Consider the following 14,269-nt stretch of genomic DNA (forward strand, 5'->3'; position numbering starts at 1 on the left):
AGATAGAGACCATCCTGGCTAACACGGTGAAACCCCGTCTCTACTAAAAAATACAAAAAACTAGCTGGGCGAGATGGCGGGCGCCTGTAGTCTCAGCTACTCGGGAGGCTGAGGCAGGAGAATGGCATAAACCTGGAAGACAGAGCTTGCAGTGAGCCGAGATCCGGCCACTGCACTCCAGCCTGGGTGACAGAGTGAGACTCCATCTCAAAGAAAAAAAAAAGAAAAAAAAATTTTTTTTGAGACATTGACCAAAACTTGAGTCACTGATGTCACTATCACCATTGTAAATGTACTAATTTGGTCTTGAAACCCACTGGGAAACAGCAAGACAGTGGGTTTTGTAAGGTGGGAATAAAGACTTTAGGTTTTTTTTAAGGGTTAGAAGGTATTTTTTTTTAATGTTGGAACGTCCTGTTTACAAGAAGACAAAACAAAACAAAATCTGGTTTTAGCATTTATGTGTTCTTTTTAAAGTTTTAGTTTGATGATATCACATTTAGCACAAGTGACTCTATTTAGGTTTCGTCTGGTCTGTTGGGGCCTAGAGTATGCGTTTAGTCCAAACAATAGCCTCTCATAATTTTGCTTTTGTTTTGAGACAGTTTTGCTTTGTTGCTCGGGCTGGCATGCAATGGCATGATCTTGGCTCACTGCAACCTCCGCCTTCCAGGTTCAAGCAATTCTCGTGCCTCAGCCTCCTGAGTAGCTGGGACCATAGGCGCATGCCATCATGCCCAGCTGATTTTCTGTATTTTTTAGTAGAGATGGGGTTTCACCATGTTGCCCAGGCTGTTCTTGAACTCCTGAGCTCAGGCAATCCACCTGCCTCGGCCTCCCAAAGTGCTAGGATTACAGGTGTGACCCACCACAGCCAGCTCATAATTTTGTTTTAAAACTCCCCCTTTTTGGTCAGGTTCTCATTTCGGTGAGAGCATGACCCAAACTTAGGGCCTTAGCACCACTCTCAGTCACCACATTTTGAAACCAAGGCCTAGCAGTGAAGTCACTGGGTCAACCGTCACACAGCCAGCAAATCTGATCCAAGCCCAGGCTCCACCCTTCCCAGGTGTGTGAGGCCGGGTCAGTCCCTGCGCCTCCGAAGCTGTTTCCTTTGGCGTCTAACATTGGTTTCCCATTCAAGAGCTATGGTGCACCAGGTGCTGACTGTGGCACACCTGACCTGCTGTGTCCTCATTAACAACCCTGAGAGTGAGACAGAGCTGTCCCCCTCTATAGGTGAGAAAATGGAGGACCAGCTGACCATGATGAAGATGGCCCAGGGTCACATCGATGGCACGTACGGGGCCAGGCCCTACACAGGCCTCCATATGGGACCTACCCAGGGACATCCCTGTGCCAAACTCTCTCCACATCAGCTCAGCCGGGGGCCTTCCCCACCCAGCCCCTAGGCCTGCTCCAAGGACACCCTCCAAGGCTCTACAATGCAGCCTAATAAACTGATGTGCCCCCAGGGAGCATCGCCTGGTATGCCCCAGCTTGTACCTGGCAGGACTCACAGGGTCAGGTATTTGCCCTTAGGGAGCCCCTGGTCTAGAGCATGCAGCCCCAGACTGTCCCAGACTGTCTGGGCTGGGAAGGTCTTTTGTGATTTCCCAAATGCCCCGGACTACAAAAATCACTTGAGGTGCTTATGGAAAAAGCCTTATTCCCAAGTGGTTATCTTGGGAGGAGGATTGACTAGGCAGTGCATGAAGGAACTTCCTGGGGCAATGGAAATGTTGTTTTTTTTTTTCAGATGGAGTTTCACTCTTGTCATCAAGGCTGTAGTGCAATGGCGCGATCTCGGCTCACACAACCTCCACCTCCCAGGTTCGAGCGCTTCTCATGCCTCAGGCTCCCGAGTCGCTGGGACTACAGTATTTCTGCCCGGCCGGAAATGCTTTTTATCATGACCTGAGAGGTAGTTAAATGTCTGTACTTTTGTGAAAAGTTATCGAGGGGCTAATTGTCCCTACTCTGTCTATATCGCGAGGTTTCTGGGGAGGAGCTGATGAGATTTCAATAAAGGGAGTGTTGGGGAAAAAAGGGCTTAGTGGAGGGATGTGACTATATTCAAGTTTAAAAAGAGAGATTAGAGAGACAACAACCCCCTAAATAAATTCCTACTTCTCCTACCCCAGACCTACTAAGTCAGAATCTCCCAGAGGTCAGGGCCTGGGAAGCTATTTTTTATTTTTTGTTTTGAGACAGGGTCTTACCCTGTTGCCCAGGTTGGAGTGCAGTAGCACGATCACAGTTCACTACAGCCTCAAGCGATCCTCACGCCTCAGTCTCCCAAGTAGCTGGGACTACAGGCATACATTACCACATTTGGTTAATACTTACATTTTTAAAATAGAGGTGGGGTCTCACTATGTTGCCCAGGCTAGTCTTGAACTCCTGGGTTCAAGTGATCTTCCTGCCTCAGCCTCCCAAAATGCTTGGATTACAGGCATAAGCCACTGTGCCCAGCTGGAAGCTGTATTTTTTTGGGGGGGGGGGAGGTGGGGAGGATGGAATCTTGCTCTGTTGCCCAAGCTGGAGTGCAGTGGCGCGATCTCAGCTCACTTCAACCTCCGCCTCCCGAGTTCAAGCGATTCTCATGCCTTAGCCTCCCTAGTAGCTGGGATTGCAGGCGCCCACCACCATCCCTGGCTAATTTTTGTTTTTAGTAGAGACAGGGTTTCACCATGTTGACCAGGCTGATCTTGAACTCCTGGCCTCACGTGATCTGCCCACCTCGGCCTCCCAAAGTGCTGGGATTACAGGCGTGAGCCACTGTGCCTGGCTGGAAGCTATATTTTTAACAAGTCATTTTCTGAGCAGATTCATTTGGGAAACTTTGTCTTGGAGATCATCCCACTGTCCAAATGGGAAGACTGAGGCCTAAGGAGGAGGAAAGCCTTGCCCGGTGAGAGGAACCACTACAAGCAGACCCTGCATCTCCCAGCTGTTCCCCACCAGAGACACTCACAGGGCACTGAGTCAGCCTGGAGCCAGCATCCCCTAGCCTGTCAGCTGGGCCTTCTGGGCTCTTCCAAGGAGCTGTGGCTAGAGAGGAGTGCCGAGTCGCCCTTGTGTCCCTGGTGGGCATGGGGAATGAGGCAGGGGCTGGGGGGCACCTGCATAGCTGCCTAGGGAGGGAGCCCTGCTGAAGACCAACCCAGTAACATTTCAGCTGTAGAGTCATAGGGACGGGACATGGAATTCCTCTCTCCACCAAGCCCAGCATCTCTGGCAAGCCTTGCTGGCTAGGACTGCATTCATTACTGGAGGAAGTTATTTATGGCTGTCATGAAGAGCTGGATGAAGTGCTTGGGCAGGAATGTGTGGTTGTTTCAGAGTGGGCTGCAGGTCAGATCCAAGGAAGGACTTCCCTAGAGGGCAGTGGGCCAGTGCTGGGGATATATAGCAAGGCTCAGACTTCTAGCTGCTGACAGCACCCCATCCTGGCAGGAAACAGATGTGGAAGCGCCCCAGAGGCCTGATGCCAAGCCACTGTATCTTTATGGCGCTGGTGAGAAGCCAGCTGTCCGCTGAGCGCTCCCAGCCTCTGCACCTCTGCACACCGTGCTTCTCAGCCTAGAATGTTCCATGCTGTCCAACCAATGAATCCCTCCCCCTGCCCTCTCCCTACCCCACTCCAGCCCAGAGAGCAGTTTTGGCTCCTCCCCAAGCTCCCAGAGCCCAGTGCCGTGAAGCCCTTGGTGGCATTGATCAGAGCCTTAGAGAATCGTGGGTTGTCACCCTTTTGCCATGATGAGCTCCTAGAGAGCTGGAATCCTGCTCTGCTGATGGCAGCAGCCCCACAGCTGGCAGAGGCCAGCACGGGTGGCCAGGGAATGTCACTAGGTGGAAGGATGACGGGGTCAGAGGGTGGGTGGCTGAAGAGACAGCTCAGCAACAGTGAAGATGGATGCTGGAGCCAGGCTGCCTGGGTTCCGATCCTGCCTCTGCCCCTCACCAGCTGGGCAGCTCAGGGCAGGTGACCTCACCCCTCCACATCTAATAGAAGCCACTGCATTGTTGTAAGGATGCCTTCATACACACAAGGGCGTAAAACGGAGGCTGGGATGTGGTAGGTGCTGAGTGAATGTCAGTCAAGAGCTATGGTTATGGGGAGGGGGAGCAAATGGGGTGGATGGACTGCGGGGCAGAGATAGGCAAGTGGGGCAGATGAGGGGCTGGAACTGAGAACGGATGGACCCTTCCCTGCCCACTCGGTCAAGCCGCCATGTGCTCTGGGATTTCCCAGAGACCTGTTCTCCTGGATCGCTGCCACCACAAAGGGCTCTGCTCCCCAGGCACGGCCTGGTCGAGAGCAGGCCCTCTGCCTGCCTCATCTCACTACGTGCCCCATCGCCAGCCCCATTTTACAGGCGAGGAGGGTGAGGCGCTGACCTTCTGTCACTTACTCAAGGCCACAGAGCAGAGCTGGAATTGGAAACCCCGAGGGTCTGGGTTCTGGAGCCAAAGCTTCCCTGGGGGTCCCTGAGGCTCCAGGACAGCCATGATGCCCCAAACCAACTCTGTGGGCAAAGGACTGAAGCCAGAGGACTGGTGGCAGGAGAGACAGCAGCAGGCAGGCACGGGAGGGAGATCACAGGGGAGGGGATAGCGGGGCCCACAGACACCATGCCTGGGGCCTGCAGTGCCCAGGCAGGGGTGGGGGGTGGGGCATGGCTGCTTTGCAGGTACACAGCCTTCCGCCATGCTATGAAAAGGACATGTTCTGCCCCAGGCCACCTCGCTCTGCGCCAAGCCTAGATGCCAAGTACAGAAAGCGGTGGGGGAAGGTGGCGCATGCTCTGTGCATCTGAGATGTTCGCCAACCACCTCCTCCAGCACTTCCCTCAGCACTCTGCAGGGGGAGCCTCCCTGGTACTAGGAGACATGGCTGTCCCATCTTTGCTCTCACAAATAAGAAAAGGAAGGCACAGGCCAGGCGCGGTGGCTCACTCCTGTAATCCCAGCACTTTGGAAGGCGTAGGTGGGCGGATCACAAGGTCAGGAGATTGAGACCATCCTGACTAACACGGTGAAACCCCGTCTCTACTAAAAATATACAAAAAAATTAGCCAGGTGTGGTGGCGGGCACCTGTAGTCCCAGCTACTCGGGAGGCTGAGGCAGGACAATGGCGTGAACCCAGGAGGCGGAGCTTGCAGTGAGCTGAGATCCGGCCACTGTGCTCCAGCCTGGGCGACAGAGCGAGACTCCATCTCAAAGAAAAGAAAAGGAAGGCACAGAGAGGGTACACAACCTCCCCAGTGTCACACAGCACATCAGGGGCAGGGATAAGTCTCCTCACTTACTAGCTGAGGATTTGGGGGGCCAATTACTAGAAAGGCAAGGCAGTGTTCAAGGCGCAGCGTGGATGCCAATGTCTTGGACTTCCATACATGGTGATTTGCGGCCACTGATGAAAATATTTCAAACTGAGACTATTTTAGAAAAATCCTATTTTACATATTTTGTCATTGTATTCATAAGAGTAATAATAACAAAACTTTTCATAGACCTTACTATGTGCCAGGCATTGTTTAGAACCTATATTAACTCACAACGACCTTCAAGGTAAGCACTATTATTATCGCCATTTTACAGATGACAAAACAGAAGCACAGAGAGGTTAAGGAGCATGCCCAAGGTCACACAGCCAATAAGTGAGCGAGCCAGAATTCAACCTTACTTGGGGATGTTTCTATCTCCCAGGACTAAGCATAAACTCCTGAAACAGGAGGCAAGACTGGAAACAAACCAGCATTTGCCCTCTCTGCAATATGTACATTACACGTACACATTATACTTTTGCAGATGAAGGCATTGCATGCAGCTGCTATTTGATTCATACTCACTACACTCTGTTCCCAAATGTTATTTCATTGTATCTGCACCAGGGTTCCCAGTGGGTGGGCCTCCTACAATCCTAACTTTACAGGAGAGGTGAGGTGACTTGCTGGAGGTCACACAGCAAGACAGAGTCACATCTAGGGTCCAAGTCTCTTCTGATCTTTGCACAGTATCTTGTAGCCAGCCCTGCAGTGGAAATCACTTAGGGCTTGCAGTGGCAGGGAGGGGAGGATCCCAGATTCAAGACCTGGCTCTGCCCCTGGCCAGGTGGGCATCCCCTGGACACCCCCGCCCATAATCCACTCCTTCAGCTCATCCTTAAGACAGGGTATTGGCCAATCCCAGCTCTTCCCACTCCCCTCCCGCTAGCAGAGGATGTGTCCATTGTGCGGATGGCCCTGCACAGGCCCTGTAAGAGGAGGCTGAGGAGGCGCTGGGCTGTGGGAAAAGGGACAATGAACTTGTACCTTGCTGGGCAGCGGCCAGCACAAGCCGAATCCCTGGGTGGCGGGCGCAGAGGGCTCAGGTCAGAGGAGGAAGGACGCGGGTGTTCCCAGAGACAGTGCTTAGGGCAGCTGGGCTCCAGATAACAGCGTTCCTCGCATTCCCAGAGGACGCTCCAGCCGGCGGCAGAAGGCTCCTGGTGGCTTTTGCATTTGATCTCCGTGGCGACCTTGGGACATAGCAGGGCAGGGCTGACGCCGAGAGCCCCAGACAGGAAACTGGGGCCTATGGAGGTGAGGTCCCACCCAAGGGCAGGCAGCTCAGCAGGCCCCCGTTGACCTTGGGCACATCACCTCACCCATCAAATGGGGACCATCCTGGTGAGAGCCTACGTCATTGGAGGAACAAGAATTCAGTGAGACAATAAACAAGGAGGGCAAGACCCTGGGGCCTGGTACGCATTAAACAATAGGTGTTAGTTAGCCAGAAGTAACAGTGATCACGAGTGTGCTATTGCTCTAAGCACTTTACACGAAAATCCATCTGGTCCTCACACCAACACCCTCATTGCTCCCAGTATGCAGAAAAGTCAAGGAATTTGGCCAAGGTCACATAGCTACCAACAGGACCCAAAGAGGAAGAGGGAGAAACTCTATGCAGCACCTACTACACACTAGGGGCTTTTCACCCAGTCTTCCAATTCCAGTGAAGTGCAAATGATCAGCTCCAGCTCAGGAGGAAAAACCAAGGCTCAGAAAAAGGAGGGAGGTTCAGGGTCACAAAGCAACCGTGTGGGAGGGCTGGGATTCAGGCCAGGCCTGTCCAGCTCCACGTCCAGTGTACGTGCCACCCCCATCTCAGTCACATGCCAGGACAACCTCGGTCACCAATGGCAGAGCTCGTGCCTCAGCCATCCCAGGGACAGGGAGCCCTGCCTCAGTGGGGCTGCATGAGCTCACTCTGCTGGGGTGTAGGGGGAGGGAGCGGGGCGGTCCTGGCAATGAGAGCTGCAGGAAGCCATGCCTGGCTGCTGCCCTGTTACTGGTCCTCATGTCACGCTCCTGTCTCAGCTCCCTGTGGACTTTCCCGTGATCACAGCTTCCTGGGGGCCTCTTATATCTAGACAGAGTGCCCGCTCCACAAATGGAAGGGCTTCAGTCACGTTGGCCTCTGGCTCCCAGGTCAGCTCCTATGGGTTTATAATTCTGTACAGAGAGGCTGAGATCAGTGGGGGCAGTTCAGGGTTACAAGTCAGAGTCCTCGCTGAATATTCAAGGGCTGTTTCCTTGGCTGTAGAGCAGGGATAATAAACTCCATTCTGCCTCCCGTATCGGCGTCTTAGAAGGGAAGGAACTTTGCAAATCAAAAGGTACAATGCAGAAGTTTCTACGGCTCTCCACTGCGCTCCCTCTGGTGAGTGGAGTGGACACCTACTGTCATTTTTGGCCACCCAGAGTCTGTTTCCCCTTCCTAACAATACCACCAAGTTTCCTTGGAAAGTGACCCTCCCCTTTTCAGCCTGGTTTGGGTGGGACTGGTCCCACCTCCAGCCCCAGGTGGACCCTGACTGGCTCCAGCTAGAAGACGCTGTCTGACTACTGGGTAATGAGGGTGTGAAGTGGTGGGGAGGGGCACTTTGTGTAGCCTGAGGAGGAAGCCACCTCTCAGAGATGGACTAGAGAAAGGTAGAGACCTTGAGTCTTTGATAGCATCACTTGGGCTCCTAGATGCAGCCATGCCTGAAGCCTTCCTCTCAACATCCTGGCTCCATGAGCCAATTAATTTCCCCATTGTGTGTCTTGGCTTTTCTGTTACTTGGAACACAGAGTCTGACCTCAGAACTGCAACTCAGCCAGTTTTTCTCAGCCCCTTAGATTGTGAGCAACCAAATCAGGTCATTCATATTCTGCCAACTGTTTCTGCCAGAGGAAGAATCTTGCAAACGAGCTAAAGCTGACAAGTTTCAAGCATGTGGTAATGTAAGAGTCCAACTTCCTACAAGTCACTTTCTACTTGGAATCTATAAACTTGTAGAATTATAGAAAGCTTTGGGGCTGGACTTGCCTAACAGCCCTGCAGGACTCGGATCCTCAACAACAGGTTGTTGTCCATTGAGTTTAACAACCCTTTGGCCACCAGGTTCCATGCGTCTATTGTGTGCCAGCCCCGTGACAGGACCTGCAGGTACAAGCTCTGTCTTCCATGCCCTTCAGTCTGGTAATGACCGGTTATAATTCACCTTTCTAGTAGGTTTTACACAAAAGGCCCCGGAGGGGGAATACCACTACACCCATTTCAGAGGAGAAAGTAGAGACTCAGCAAGGTGAAGTAACTTGCCCTGGGTCCCTCTGCTAAACAGGGGCAGGGCCAGGCCATGTCCCCAGATCTGCCTGGGCCCAACGCTACTGCTTTTTCTCCTAGTCATTGGAGTGGAGTGGACTGGGCCTCTCATTTCTTTGAGATAGTTTGTTCCACTCAGCAGCAGTCAGAGTGATTTAAAAAGCTAAAGAAAACGAAAGCTAAGTGTCATGAGCTTCCTGTCTGCCTGAAGGTCTTGACTTCTTCAGAAGCCCCAGTATTTGACCCATCCAGCTTCACTCTTTCTTTTTTTTGAGACAGGGTCTTGCTCTGTCACTCAGGCTGAAGTGCAGTGACACGATCATAGCTCACTGCGGCCTCAACCTCCTGAGCTCAAATGATCCTCTTGCCTCAGCAAGAGACCAAGTAGCTGGGACTACAGGTGCACAGCATCACGTTTGGCTGGTTATTTTATTTTTAGTAGAGCCAAGGTCTCGCTATGTTGCCCAGACTGTCTCAAACTCCTAAGCTCCAGCAATCCTCCTGCGTCAGCCTCTCAAAGTGCTGGGACTCCTGGGGTGAGGCCCCACACCCAGCCGAACTTTCCTCTCCTATAGGGCTCGCTGCTTGCAGGTTGTAGCCAGAGAGGAAACCAGCACCACCCTGAAATCCAGACCCCAAATGCTTTCATGGGAGACCTCGTCACCCCAAGTGAGCTGTCCCAGACTCTCTCAGGTCTCTGCCCTATGTCTCTAAGATCCAGCAGACTTTGACTAAACACCCTCTATGCCCTCGGGCTTTCCCTATATGTCATTCAACCAACATTTGCTAGACCACTGTTTACTGAGCAGCCACTATATGCCAGGGGCTGTTCTAGGTGCTGAACGTAACAGCCCAAATCCCTGTTAGTGTGGCACGCAGACAACAAGGAAGCAAGTAAAAGCAATAGAACGTCAGGTGGCGGTAAGTGCAGTGGGGAAAAAGAAGGCAGCGAGGAGGACAGGGAGGTTTGCAGTTTTAAATAAAGAGGTCAGAGAAGGTCTCACCAAGAAATTATCTCACTGTGGCCTTGCAATGATCCCATACAGGCCAGAACGTGATTCTGAAATCACAGATAAGGAAGGATAGGGTTTCAGGATTCACTCTCGAGTCCATGCATGTCAATACAACCAGCGCAACTGGATTCGTGCCCAGGGCCTCCTGTCTCCCTCGTGCCCTCTCCCCTAACTCTACTAAGTGGTACTAGCAGCCCTTTTGCAGATGAAGAAACTGAAACCACAAACCCAGACCCTCAAGAGTACACCAGGGTGAGGGGCAGCGGTGGGGGGCTGGAGTTCAGCCCCAGAGCTGCCCTCTGGACCTGCCTCTTGGCAAAGCCCACATCTGCTACCCTCGGCTTCAGTCTCCAGCTTCAGCTCCGGGCTTGTTGAAACTCAGTCCTCCTCTCTGCTGACTCCGTGCGCTCCCAGAATCCTCCTCCCTTTCCCAGAGCCCCTTTGGCTCTCTATCCCAGGTCATATGAGCCCCAGATTGTCCAACCCACCTTTGTTCTGCCTCCTCAATTAACTTCTGGCTTATCACTAAGCCCACATTTGCATGACACTACAAATGGCCAAGGGTGGACAGTCAGAATATACATGTAAGGTCCAGGTGTGGTGGCTGACACGCGTAATCCCAGCACTTTGGGAGGCCAAGGCAGGAGGACTGCTTCAGCCCAGGATTTCAATACCAGTCTGGGAAACATGGCGAAATCCTGTCTCTACAAAAATTAGCCAGGCATGGTGGCACGCACCTGTAGGCCCAGCCACTCAGGAGGCTGAGACTGGAGGATCGCTTGAGCCCAGGAGGTCTAGGCTGCAGTAATCCGAGATTGCACCACTGCACTCCAGCCTGGGAGACTTCTCACTGTGCTTTCCCATCTGCCTGCATTTGGTAATCTCCCAAGTCCCAGTCTAATCTTCTTTTTTTTTTTTTTTTTTTTTTGAGACAAGAGTTTCACTCTAGTCACCCAGGCTGGAGTGAAATGGAACAATCTTGGCTTACTGCAAACTCTGCCTCTAAGGTTCAAGCGATTCTCCTGCCTCAGCCTCCCGAGTAGCTGGGATTACAGGTGCCTACCACCATGCCTGGCTAATTTTTTATTATTAGTAGAGATGGGGGTTTCACCATGTTGGCCAGGCTGATCTCAAACTCCTGACCTCAGGTGATCCACCCACCTCAGCCTCCCAAAGTGCTGGGATTACAGGCGTGAGCCACCGCGCCCAGTCCCAGTCTAATCTCCTGAATAGTGTGGCATGGTGGAAAGACCTTAGTCTTGTGGGAGGAGCTTCAGGTTCCTTGTCCATAAAACAAGGGTTAGTCATCCTCACCTTGCAGGGTTGTTTTACAGATGAAATGCAGTGGAGAGCATCTGTTAAAAGTTAAAATTCAACAGAGTGTATTTGGAAAGCAAAGCCCGGCAGATAATCATCAAGAATCTACCAAATTGAAAGGAGATGTCTGTATAGTGGTGAAACAACTGTCACCAGCAGAATGACAGCTGCATTCACTGTGCTCCTATACTCTGAGGTAGGTACTCTTAGTATTATTTACATTTTATGAAGAGAGAAAAGGCACAGAGAGGTTAAGTAACTTGCCTGAGGTCACACAGCAGACCAGCAGCAGAGCTGGGATTCTGAGCCCAAATTATCCAACTCCAAACTACAAGCTCTTAACCCTTATGTAAGGGTAAGTAAATGGTGGCTTTCCGTGTTGAAAGAACTGCTCCGTGACACACAGCATTAAGTGCTGACCCAGGAGGGGCTGGTGGGCAGCCTCACACCAAAGCCTGTGCTCCCCACCACGGTATCCCAACATAGCTGAAAGGGACTCTAGGAATACTCTAACCCAACACCTTCATCTTTTTCCCTAAGAGAAGCCTGAGGTCCATAGAGATAGCGTGACCTGCCCAAAGTCACACAGCCAATTAGTTGAAGAATCAGGGCAGGCACCCTGGTGTCCTGAGTCCAGAACCCCATGCCATCACTGAGTGTCACCTTGATGATGAGGCATGGTCAGGAAAGGAGTCTTGAGGACATGCTATAAGTGTTTCGGGAGAAGTGGAGGGAAGTCAGTCTAAGCTGCTGGAACAGCCCATGCTGAGGTCCAGAGGCTGTGAATGTCTTTCCTGGAGAACAATGAGCTGTAAGGTGCATGCAGAGGTTTGGGGCTGAGAATGAGGCTGGTTTCTCATATTGAATATTTGTTTTCAGTTCTTTTATTTTTAACACTCTCTCACTCTACTTTATGTTGCTAACGTTTTCCCTTATTTCTCTTGTATGTTTCTAATGTTTATTTAAAAATCTTGGTCTTGGCCGGGTGCAGTGGCTCAAGCCTGTAATCCCAGCACTTTGGGAGGCCGAGACGGGTGGATCACAAGGTCAGGAGATCAAGACCATCCTGGCTAACACGGTGAAACCCTGTCTCTACTAAAAATACAAAAATATTAGCCGGAGCGTGGTAGCGGGCGCCTGTAGTCCCAGCTACTCGGGAGGCTGAGGCAGGAGAATGGTGTGAACCCAGGAGGCGGAGCTTGTAGTGAGCCGAGATCTGCGCCACTGCACTCCAGCCGGGGTGACAGAGCAAAGACTCCGTCTCAAAAAAAAAAAAAAAAAAAAAAAAAAATTCTTGGTCTTGGGCTGGATGCAGTGGCTCACGCCTGTAATCCCAGCACTTTAGGAGGCTGAGGCGGGCGGGTCACATGAGGTCAGGAGTTTGAGATCAGTCTGGCCAACGTGGTGAAACCTCATCTGTACAAAAATACAAAAATTAGCCGGGCATGATAGCAGGTGCCTGTAATCCCAGCTACTCAGGAAGCTCAGGTGGGAGAATCACTTGAACCTGGGAGGCGGAGGTTGCAGCGAGCTGAGATCACACCACTGCACTCTAGCCTGGGTGACAAAGCAAGACTCCATTTCAAAAAATAAAAAATTAAAAAAAAAATCTTGGTCTTTTTATTCTAATACCACTGACTCCAGGGTATCTCTAATCAGTTTATGGTTTTACTTTTGAATTCATTGTGCTCTGGCTGGTGGTGGGGCAGGGGATCAGGGAATCCACATGCTCCTTACCTCAACAGAGAGAGAAGACATACGGCTCCTGGATCCTCCTTCTCAACATCAATCCCAAGTAACGACAGAGCAAAACACCACTAAACCTAGGCAACAACAGGGAAACAGTCTCCTGGGAGATGGAAGAGAGTTTAACCTGGCGTGTGTAGGGTGGTGGGGAGGGGTTGCTGCAGCCAGGAGAAAAGGGAGGGCATGGTCTTTAGGGTGGAGAGAATATTACAGAAAAGAAAACAGGGTTTGAGTTCTCCTCTTGCCTCTTTGTTCCAAGCCCAGGCCCCCATACACACACCCACTGTCCTGGAACAACTAAGGTCAGAGCTGGGTGCGGGGTTGGAGTTCAGCCCCGCAGCCACCCTCTGGACCTGCCTCTTGGCAAAGCCCACATCTGCTACCCTCGGCTTCAGTCTCCAGCTTCAGTCTCCAGCTTCAGCTCCGGGCTTGTTGAAACTCAGTCCTCCTCTCTGCTGACTCCGTGCGCTCCCAGAATCCTCCTCCCTTTCCCAGAGCCCCTTTGGCTCTCTATCCCAGGTCATATGAGCCCCAGATTGTCCAACCCACCTTTGTTCTGCCTCCTCAATTAACTTCTGGCTTATCACTAAGCCCACATTTGCATGAAACCCGCAAAAAGTATCTTGCATAAAGCAGCACAGGCGGATGGCACAAGTGTCTGCTGAGATAAAGTCAAAGCATGGGCTGGGCCATAATCCCAGCACTTTGGGAGCCCAAGGCAGGAGAATCGCTTGAGCCCAGGACCTTGAGATAGCCTGGGCAACAAAGCGAGACCCTGTCTCTTACAAAAAAATCAAAACATTGGCCGGGTGCCGTGGCTCATACTTGTAATCCCAGCACTTTGGGAGACCAAGGCAGGTGGATCACTTAAGGCCAGGAATTCGAGACCAGCCTGGCCAACATGGTAAAACCCCATCTCTACTAAAAATACAAAAATTAGCTGGGTGTGGTGGTGGGTGTCTGTAATCCCAGCTACTCGGGAGGCTGAGGCACGAGAATCGCTTGAACCTGAGAGACAGAAGTTGCAGTGAGCCAAGATTGCACCACTGCACTCCAGCCTAGGTGACAGGGCAAGACTCTGTCTCCAAAAAGAAAAAAATAAATAAATAAATCATCTGGATGTGGTGGTGCAGGCCTGTGGTCCCAGCTACTTAGGAGACTGAGGCGGGAGGATTGCTTGAACCCAGGATGTCGAGGCTCCAGCGAGTCATGTTTGTGCCACTGCTCTCCAGCCTGAGTGACAGAGTGAGATGGTGTCTCAAAAAAAAAAAAAAAAAAAATTCAAAGCATGCCAGCAAACAACATGGAACTGCAGGAATTGGGAGGGGACCGACAGTCACTACTGGGGGACTCTACAGTCACTCCATCACCCCTTCCTTTCCAGACTCCGAGTCTGAAGAATTCTGACCTAGGCATGCAGCCCCTTCCCCTCACTGTTTCTCCCTGGGGTCTGAAAGAGAGGCCCAATCCTGTGGAGTGAGTCACTGGGGAGGGAGAATGGTGATGTCAAACCTAGTGAGAAACCAAGTGGTTCTGATGTCCAGGGGTTCCCGCC

General features: G+C 51.7%; 1 protein-coding gene across 4 annotated transcripts in view; it reads right to left on the reverse strand.

Annotated features, from left to right (window-relative positions):
* ALPL (alkaline phosphatase, biomineralization associated) overlaps positions 1–14,269 on the reverse strand; it is a 68,313-nt gene that overhangs the window by 33,475 nt on the left and 20,569 nt on the right. Inside the window, exon 2 of one of the 4 annotated variants that reach the window (XM_073007721.1) lies at positions 6,322–6,527. The exons of 2 other annotated variants lie outside the window; for them this stretch is intronic. The gene's annotated coding sequence lies outside the window, so the exon portion shown is untranslated. Of the gene's footprint in view, positions 1–6,321; positions 6,528–12,705; positions 12,726–14,269 lie in introns of those variants that run through there. One more of the 4 variants, XM_073007722.1, reaches the window with a different exon arrangement.

Source organism: Chlorocebus sabaeus, chromosome 20 (assembly GCF_047675955.1).
Source record: "Chlorocebus sabaeus isolate Y175 chromosome 20, mChlSab1.0.hap1, whole genome shotgun sequence".
In the NCBI taxonomy this organism is placed as follows: domain Eukaryota; kingdom Metazoa; phylum Chordata; class Mammalia; order Primates; family Cercopithecidae; genus Chlorocebus; species Chlorocebus sabaeus.